Consider the following 10,021-nt stretch of genomic DNA (forward strand, 5'->3'; position numbering starts at 1 on the left):
CTTGAGTAGCAGTCCCCTCATTGCCCTATCCTGGATCATCCCCCTCCCCCTGCTCTTACGGTCGCACTGGTTGACAAAATTTCCCGTTTTCTAAAATCCAAAATTCAACAGTTATGAGTTGCCCAGGCATTTCGGCCTTAATGTGACCAAGTCAGAACCCTATTAGACATACTGTAGTTACATCAGGGGTCTCAAACATGCCCGTCTCCTGTAGGTTTTAGATGAGTCTCTGCTTTAGCACACCTAGCTCCAATATTGGCTCATTAGCCTAGCTCTGTAGAGCTTGACTGCATGCTAGTGAGGCAGTTTAGCCATTTAATTCAAGTGTGTAGGACAAGTTACAAAACTAAGGTCCTTGAGGAATGCAGTTTGAGACCACTGCTTTACAGTAACAATGAGTCAGCATGTAATGTGGTCGGACCACTATGAACCAGAGTGAACCCACTTCAGCTGTAGTCACAGCTATAAATATTGCTTTCCACATAACCCCCCAGATTGAGCTTTTTCATTGTTTCGAAAATTAGCAAATGGGCTTGACATTTCCAAACCCAGTTCGATGCAGAGTTGAGATTTCAGACATTCCATGATTACTTAAGAGGATGGATACTTCGTTTTCTCATCTGATCTTCACAAAATTCAATATTGCAGTCATATTTACAAACCTCCTCCGTCAATACAGAAAGACCATCTAAAGCTGCTTTTCCATTGACCATATAATTGTACAATTTGACATTATGAAAACAAATTTGATGAATGGAAACATGACAATTTTGAAGAAACTAGTTTTTCAATAAAAAGTTTGGTCATATCAAAAAGGATTTATCTCACAAAACTGCAATGGAAACACCTTTTCGCACCGCGAGTCACATGATCAGCACAGGTGCAAACCACACAGAAGAAGATGACGGGAAGTAGTTGGAGGATCATGGTGCGGAATGTTTTTTAATTAACACTTTTAATTGTTTTTTTTATTCTGTTTTTGACATTATCAGAATATTAACAAAAATTTACGCATATTTGTAATGGAAACAGCCCAAGTTGTATTGGATGAAAACCAGAAAAAAAAAAATTACACATTTTCACTCCAGATTAACTAACTTCCACATTAGCTGTTGGTCATGTTGAGGCACCACTCCTTCTACATGGAGAACAGCGACTGAACTGATTCTCCCAGCATGCACTGAGGCACAGTGCATGCTGGGAGAATCCTGGAGCGGCTGACCCCGTTCTCTGGCCCATCGGACATTTAACTACCCCTTTGCGAGAGTGTAGAACAACACTGAAAGCCATTATTCACAAATGGAGAAGCAGAAGTAGGGAACGTTCTGAAGCGTGGCCGCTCTACCACCGTTATATTTTAACAGCACATTAACAGCAATCAGGAAGGTCAGAAAGAAAACAGAACAACATGTAGGCAAATGTGCCTCAGTTAACATCATTGTTCATGATTCAACAATGACCTAGATTGGGCCAAAATTGCATCCATTGGAGTGTTTTGAGGCCAAAGCCACAGCTGTACAATGAAGTGTGGGCCATAATTGGAAATTGTCTCTGTGTACAAAATGACACAATTTATGCACTTTGGATGAAGTATATAGGAGCCTTTCTGTGAAAAAAACACATTATATTTAAAACTTTTTAAACACAAATGAATGAGGAAATAATTGCTGTCAAATTGCCAAACAAATTAAACCACTTCTCACTACTAATGCTTCACGGGAGCCAAGTGTCGACGTGCTTGTTGTCGAGCTACTCCCAGCTTTGTGATGCTCTGTTTCACATACTTGTCATGGAAGGTGTTTCACTGGCCCGTCTCTGAATGCCGTTAAACACTGCAACAGTGAAACTAAACTGGAAGAAATCAGATGTAATCACGCCAAGCATAGATCTACGGTAGAGATATCTGCCTTCAAGTGCATGCCACTAAGTCAAAACAAGGGTAGAAATCTTAACCAGGAGATGACAGATTCAGATGGTGAGACAGATCTCATACTGTTCTCGTTGTGGCCTTTACAGGAAAACCATGCACCGGTGTGATTCAACAGAAACTAGTCTGAGGTCCTCCTTCTTCTCAATGTGACCTTACTGAACCTGAACGCTAAAAGATGTTGACATTCATAGTCTGTGAAGTAGGATAAAAATGCTAAATTAAAACTATTTTGCTTTGAGAGGCCTCTTGTTCCAGGGATTTATTTTAATGCTGTTTAACTTGCTTTGCAGCTGGTAATAATTTCCGAGCTGTATGCAAAGGAATAATGCATGCTATAGAGTAATTACTGATTCTGTTGTTTCTAATTATGCTGTTAATTATAGATGTGCTGGCAAAAATATGGTGACGCAATACAGCTAAAGATCCCAACATAAACCACATTCTTCTTACTACTCTTTAATTTCTCCACAGACATCCACCCCGTGGCCCCGTGCATTTCTGTAGGAGGGTTGGGGGCTTGCAGTCTTTAGCTCCTCCTAAATCCTCCCATCAGTAGTGCAGTCATAGTGTGATGCAAACCGTAAACATTAACAAGAGGACTCAGAGTTCACGTTCAGAGATCTGTGCAGCCATTAAACACAACACAAATATGCCTGTTCTGCCCTCAGCCTGCCTTCCATAAACAGACACACAGACTCACACATGTACAGATGCAGGCACTGCATGCAAAAAGCAGAGCCGTGCCAGAGTGAACTGCCAAACGGTTCCACGTCTAAACATGAAAATGAGTCAGTCTGCATGTGGTTTAGTTTAAGCAAAGCTGCCACTGACGATCTGTTTTTCTGCACGTTACTGTGACACATTATTTTTGTTTGTTTGATTCATTTCACGTCAAGCTCATTTTAATTTCAGTCGTGCAATTTAGGTGCAAAATTGATCGAAAATGTGACGCTAATTTAACTGATCATAATTCAAATATCAGATGGAATTAAAGTTATGCTCTCAACCAGGTGGTGTGCTGTGACTTTACAGATAAAAAAATGTTATTTATTCCCAACAACATGAGATTAAAAAAGACAGAAGGTGGTTTTTAAGAATCCACTCGAAAAACTATATTTTTGACCCTACACAGGGTCATAAATACATAAATATGGTTTTCAGTCACGTACAATTACATCATTTTTGGCAAATTAATTAATTTCAAGGCTTTACGAAGCTTCAAGTAATTGGTTTTTATAAGTACGGTTTTAAGAACATAAGATTTGGGAGCGGCAAGTCTCTACAGCAGTGGACAGTCCCTTCTCCTCTCCCTCATGTAGCTCCACTCCTGCATAAACCACTTAGCTTAGATTGTAGGCAATAATACATTTTCAACCAATATGTGCTCAGTTTCTGAACTTGGTACTGATTGATCATGTTGACATTTCTTTTCTAACTTCAAAAGGATTTATTAGAATAATCTTTAATTAACCTTTTCAAATTCTTAAAAAACATTGGCATGTAAAAGGTTCTAAATGTCCTGACATGTTTGAAACACAACACCAACAGCAAATAAAATATCTTCCCTTTTGGTGTGGGCTTTATTGCAGTTATATCTCCCAAAACACCGTACTTTATGAGGAAACATAGCACAGTTTTCACACACTTATAAAAAAATATCCACCAAAAGCCTCACATTGTTTCTCTTTTGCTCTGCCTCTCCATGCTCCACATGCAACTTGTTAAAAGTCACCTTCTGAGGTGTCAATTACATCATAACCTGGCTGCAAACCGCGAGCCAGTTTAGACAAGACAGATTCCCAGTGAAACTATTATGTCACTAACTTAGGGTGTCGGACGCTTTTGGCAGGTTTTCTGGTGAAATGTGATGTCTGATGTTAACACGTAGGCAGGAACAGAACAATGTGTCAGTTTTCTGGGAATAAAGCCAGCAGGTACAGAGTCTGTCAAGCTAGAGAAGCACACAATTGACTTTGAGTCACAACACCATGGGTAATGTGTCTCACTGTTGGCTGCTGCCAGTCTGCAGTAAATTTGAAGAAATATGACGGGAAGCAGAATGACCTGGCTAAATATATATTTCCTGGAAAATGATCCAATTTTAGAGTAATTCATCTTTGACCTTTTCTTGGTGATTGACAGCAGACTCAGAGCTAACCAGGTTTGTCCTTGTGAGGTTTGGATTTTCAGAAAATCATGGGCATTAATTATTATTACTAATTTTTGGCTGAACGGGTTTATAGCATTGAAATAGAGATCTCTAAACAGTTTTAACACATTATCTACTCTTTGTAGTGCTATTTTAGGAAATATGCACTTTCAGAAACACAGGGAGGAAGGAAATGTGGAAAAGTCCCAAAACAGCACCCAGTTCACATTACACCGCAAAATAAAAATTCTCTCAGATTCAACAAATACAATTTCTGCTTGGTGTGAACCCCTAAAACAAGATCTCTCAAATCCAGTCACCAAGAGCTACTATTCTGCAACTTTTAGAGGCATCTCTTCACCAACACACCTGAATCAACTGGCTGATTTCCCTAATCGGCATGTCACTCAGCTCTGCATAAACAAACCATTTATTTGGTGTGTTGGAGAATTGTGCCAAAAGAACAATATGGCTACATTCACACTGCAGGCTTTAATGCTCAATTCTAATTATCTGTGAAATCTGATTTATTTTGAGTGGTTGTCCACATTTCCAAATACATGCGACCAGGGGAGCAACTACATATTATTCAGGTCAATGCGAAAACATAAATCGCCCCCGCCCCAGCCACTCCAAAGGAAGGTACGTAAGGGTGCAGGAGCGTAGAAAACATACGGTCGCTCTATCCGTATGAGCGACCGTATGTTTAACACCCCCCAGACGAAGACACGTGAAAGGTAGAACTCGCTACATTTACATTTACATGTGCGCGAGGTGAAGGAGCGGAAGGGCGCAGTGAAGTGTATGTGAAGGCATCATCGGGGCGCCGCCCCCTCCAGACGGGATTTTGATGCCCCCTCTGGTGCAGCGCCCCTATGCGTTGCATGCGCTGCATACCCACTTTTTGCGCCACTGCATGCGACTTGTATGTGATCTGCTATGTGAAGAGCTAGCAAACCTAAAAGTGTTTTGCTTGTGTAGAAAACACAATGGTGTCACTGTAGAGATACTGTAGCGAGCGTATTGGCCAAAGCGTTTTGTGTGGCAGCGGCACCTTTAATGGTAGGGACAAGGGCAAACTTCATGTACTTGTGTGAGCGATTCTCTTGACACTCACAGGTCCAGACACAAGTCTTCAGCGACCCATACCAGTGAACAATTCGTATTAAAGGTAGTAGGTCTAAGAGGATTTAAAACAGTAATCGAATCAAACTATTACATCTATAGTAATATCAAATATGTTTTATGAGCCTTTTTAAGAAAAAAGAATTTCAGGAATCACGTATAACCTAGAGATGCTTTAGAGATCTCTTGAAAAATACCTAAATCTTAAAGGGGTAAGTAAGTAAAGGTTTTTTCAAATCCTTAACCCTAATGATAAAAATGAAAACAATCCTCGAAACCTACTTTCCTGAAAATGATTTGGTCAAAGCTAACTCAGGATGAGAGCACAGTCATTAGTGTGGCACCCGAGTGGTGTACCAACTAAATAACTGCAGGAGTTGTGAACAGTTATGAAACAAAATCTGTAAAAATGACATTTATTTTAAAACAATGTCAGAAGCGAAGGAGGTGCGGACAGTCCATGACAATCAATCCATAAGCCAGTCTATAGTTTGTCCTTATCTGAGCAAAGGAAGGGCGCGGTCCTCCACCACATCCAGTCCTCCCGTTCCTGGCGAACCCCGTCAGCGACCCAGCCGCCGCTCCTCGACGGCGACCAGTCTTTCCGTACAATCCGCCTGTCTGGATACACCGCCTCCCCGCTCCTGCCACGCAATCGCCGCCGCTCCGTCTTCTCCTCCGTTCCTTTTTCTGTGCGTCCTCTCTGCTTGTGTCCTTTTCAATTGTCATGACAATCTCCACGCTAATTAAGCAGATGTATAACACCTGCGCCGGTGCAGTGGGCCTCTCTGGGTATCCGGGCACGTGACCTCAAAAACAACCAATCAGAAAAACATGCAAAAATATAACTCAAAAGTTTAACTCAACTAAACCTAAGAAAATACATAACTTCAAAATATAAGCAATCAAAACAAATATAAAAGAAAACATAGATAGAACTCCAAAAAAAAGGAAAACCGAGGTCACATTACCACACCCCCCCACACTTTAACAAGGCCAGTCCCGGCCGATATTTACTCTCTATAGCGAGAAGGACATTGTCCTCTCGTAGTGCGTGTAGAGCGGCGCAGTACTTGTTCTGGTTCTTGGTTAATTACAGGGTAATAGAGCATTAAAGGCGGTTCATGTGTTTCAACAGGAGGTTGTTCTCTCAACACTTCTGTGGAAGGAGCAATACAGATCCTTAGAGCATTTCTGTGCAAGGTTCGTTCCTTCCCACCCTTCTCTGGCCTAACACGGTAGACCAAACCTGTGTCCCCAACAACACCTACAACTACAAATGGCTCTGGGTCCCACCAACTGTGTAGTTTACCCTGTCCCTGTCTGTTCCTGTCACGGACCCACACGCGTTCCCCAGGGAGAAGCGCACTGGCTTTGGCTTTCTTATCATAACACCGTTTTTCATTGTTTGCTGCACTACTCATCTTATTCCGGGCTACCTCATAAGCATGAGACAACTTCTGATGGTGTTCTAAAACCCATCCCTGCAAGTCCCTGCGGGGTTGTGTATCTAATACACCCAAACTCAAATCAACCGGGAGTCTAAGATGACGACCAAACATGAGGTAAGATGGAGCGAAACCAGTAGCACTGTGAACAACATTGTTATAAGCATGCAACAACTCTGGTAAGTGCTCTGGCCACCTACTCTGCTTTTCAACCTCAAGTGAACGAAGCATGTTTAATAATGTTTGATTCATCCTTTCTACTCTCCCGTTACCTGCTGGGTGATATGGGGTAGTGCGACTTTTAGAAACGCCGTACAAGCTACACAGTTCTTTCATAAGTTCCGATTCAAAATTTGGTCCCTGATCCGAATGGAAACGTGCTGGGCAGCCAAACGGTTGAATGACATGAGACCAAATTGCACGAACAGTAGTTTGAGCAGTTTGGTCACGTGTAGGGACAGCCCACGAGTAACGGGTGAACATATCAGTCATTACTAAAATACTTTGATAAGTGTCACTCGGTCGGCGCAACGAGAGAAAATCAAGGGCTACTACCTCTAACGGGTAAGACACCACTATCGGCTTAAGAGGTGCTCGTTGTTCTACACGATTTTTTTGTAGACTACAAACAACACACCCATTCTGAAAACACTGTACCCCCTTTTCCATGCCTGGCCAGAAGAAATGGCGCCTCAGGTGAGTGAGGGTCCTCTCCACTCCTGTGTGGGCTGTAGCTTCATGACATTTCCTCCAGACCTCCTGACGCTTAGAATCTGGGCACACAATCTGGAAACGGGGCTCACATACATAGGAATCAAACACATGTCTGCAGAGAATCCCTTTGTGTATACAGAGTCTTTTCCAATGTTTCAGCAGCTTTTTGGCTGGTTCACTTAGAGCTGCCTGCTCAGTCTTAGTCGGGGCTTTCCCCTTTTCCACATACACTCGTATTTGATGTACGTCTGGATCTGCCCCCTGTAGGGCCTGCCAGTCCTCCCCCAGTTTGAGTGAAGCTGTGTCTTCTGCATCTGCATCCATTACAGCTGCCACAGCGCAGCCAATATTGGTCGTAACCTTGGGGAATCTGGACAATGCATCTGCATTCACATTTTCTTTTCCAGCTCGATACTTCACCTCAAAATCAAATGAGGCCAACTGTGCAACCCACCTTTGTTCCACAGCCCCAAGTTTAGCAGTCTGTAGATGGGCAACTGGATTATTGTCAGTAAACACTGTAAACTTAGCGCCAGTTAAATAATCCTTAAATTTTTCAGTGATTGCCCATTTCAGTGCCAAGAGCTCCAATTTAAATGAGCTGTAGTTTGCATCATTTCGCTCTGCAGGGTGTAGACTGCGACTGGCGTAAGCGATTACTCGCTCTTCTCCCTCTTGATTTTGAGCCAGGACTGCACCCAATCCATGATAACTGGCATCAGTGTACAGACTGAAAGGCTGAGTATAGTCTGCATAAGCTAGTATCGGCGCTTGAGTTAATGCCTCCTTTAGTTTGTCAAATGCAGCTTGACAGTCTGATGTCCAGTCAATTAATTTGGCACCATGCTTCTTGTCAGTAGGGATGCCTGTTAAAAGAGAATTAAGTGGCCGTGCAATTTTGGAGAACCCCTGTATGAAACGTCTGTAATAGCCTGCCAAGCCCAGGAATGCCCTCACTTCTTTAATGCACTTTGGAGCAGCCCACTCTGTAACTGCAGCCACCTTGTCTGGATCAGGCATAACTCCCCTCTGGTTGACCACATGACCCAGAAATCTCACCTCTCTCTGGAACAGGTTGCACTTGTCGGGTCTCAGCTTCAGGCCATGCTTCCACAGACACATGAAGACTTCTTCCAGATGCTGCAGGTGGGTATCAAAATCAGGTGAATAGACAATTATGTCATCCAAATATACCAGCAGGGACTCAGCAATATGACCACTCAGACATTGTTGCATTAGTCTCTGAAACGTTGCAGGTGCATTGCAAAGACCAAACGGCATGCGCTGGAATTCAAAAAGGCCCAAAGGTGTAGTGAAGGCAGTCTTTTCTCTATCCTTAGGATCCACTTCAACTTGCCAATATCCACTGGCCAGGTCCAAAGTGGAAAACCACTCTGCCTTGGAAAGGGAGGTTAGAGTCTCTTCAATCCTAGGGAGAGGGAAAGCATCTTTGTGAGTAACAGAGTTCAGTTTTCTGTAATCGACACAGAACCTCCAGCTCCCATCTTTTTTCTTGACCATAACAATGGGTGCAGCCCAGGGGCTGGAACTTTCAGTTATCACACCTTTGTCCAACATATCCGCTAATAGGGACCTCATTTCTTTATACAAGAGTGGCGGCAGTGGTCTGAATCTCTCCCTTGTAGGGCATGCATCTCCCGTTGGAATGGTGTGCTTGACGGCATCCGTCCGACCAAAGTCCTCGTCGTGCTTGGAAAACACTTTCCCCCATTTTTGCAGTAAGGTGGTCAGCTTACCAGCTTCAGCAGGTGTTAAACCTGGTCGTTCCACTAGTCTTTCTAGGCTGAAGCCGTTGCCCTCCCCTGAGGTGTCCACAGCTTCCACCAGGCCGACCTGCAATACACCACTGTCATCAACAGCCAGGTCCACATCTCGACCTCCATGGACATCCACGTCGTCGACTTGGTAGAGGCGGCCAATCTTCTGGTAGCGCCCTAGAGTAACTGGAAAATTATTCCAATTTTTTAGACGAACAGGGAGCCTACCATTTCTGACGATAGCAAGGGTGCGGGCCACTGTGACAGTGTTGAGCTCCTCCAGGGCTTCCACCAGGCCGCAGTAGTTTGTCCCTGCTGGTCCTGCTCGAGCTCGTCCCCAGATCACCACCTCACTTCTTGCGGGGATCTTGACCCCTCGTCGCTGAGCTGGCCAGACATATCCCTTAAACTCATCCTCCATGGTGACAGCTGTCCTCTGACAAAGGGAAAAAGCTTCTCGCCACGCCCGCTGGGACCGCGGGCTCTGACAGCAAAAGGACAAAGGCTTCCCCGGGTTATTAAAAACCACATGCCAACATGGTCTGATTATATTCATGCCGATGATGAGGGGACTGGTGGAGCATTCATCAGTCACGACAAAAACACCTTTTTGGTTAATATCAACACCCTCAATCTTAAAGTCCATTAGGGCGTAGCCTATGCAGGGGATCTTCAGGCCATTCGCTGCCTTAAGCTGGATGTAAGTAGGAGCATTATTAACATGACAGTCAGGGAAGTGTTGGAAAAAAAGGCTCTGTTGCATAAGAGTCACTTGTGAGCCAGTATCCAAAAGTCCCTCTAACTTAATTCCTCCCACGAACACATCCACATAGGGGCAGTTCCCCACTAAATTAGTAGTGGCCCTCTGGTCTTGTTG

This window comes from Poecilia mexicana, unplaced genomic scaffold (assembly GCF_051168715.1).
Source record: "Poecilia mexicana isolate PSO_F unplaced genomic scaffold, ASM5116871v1 scaffold_13, whole genome shotgun sequence".
NCBI classification, from domain to species: Eukaryota; Metazoa; Chordata; class Actinopteri; order Cyprinodontiformes; family Poeciliidae; genus Poecilia; species Poecilia mexicana.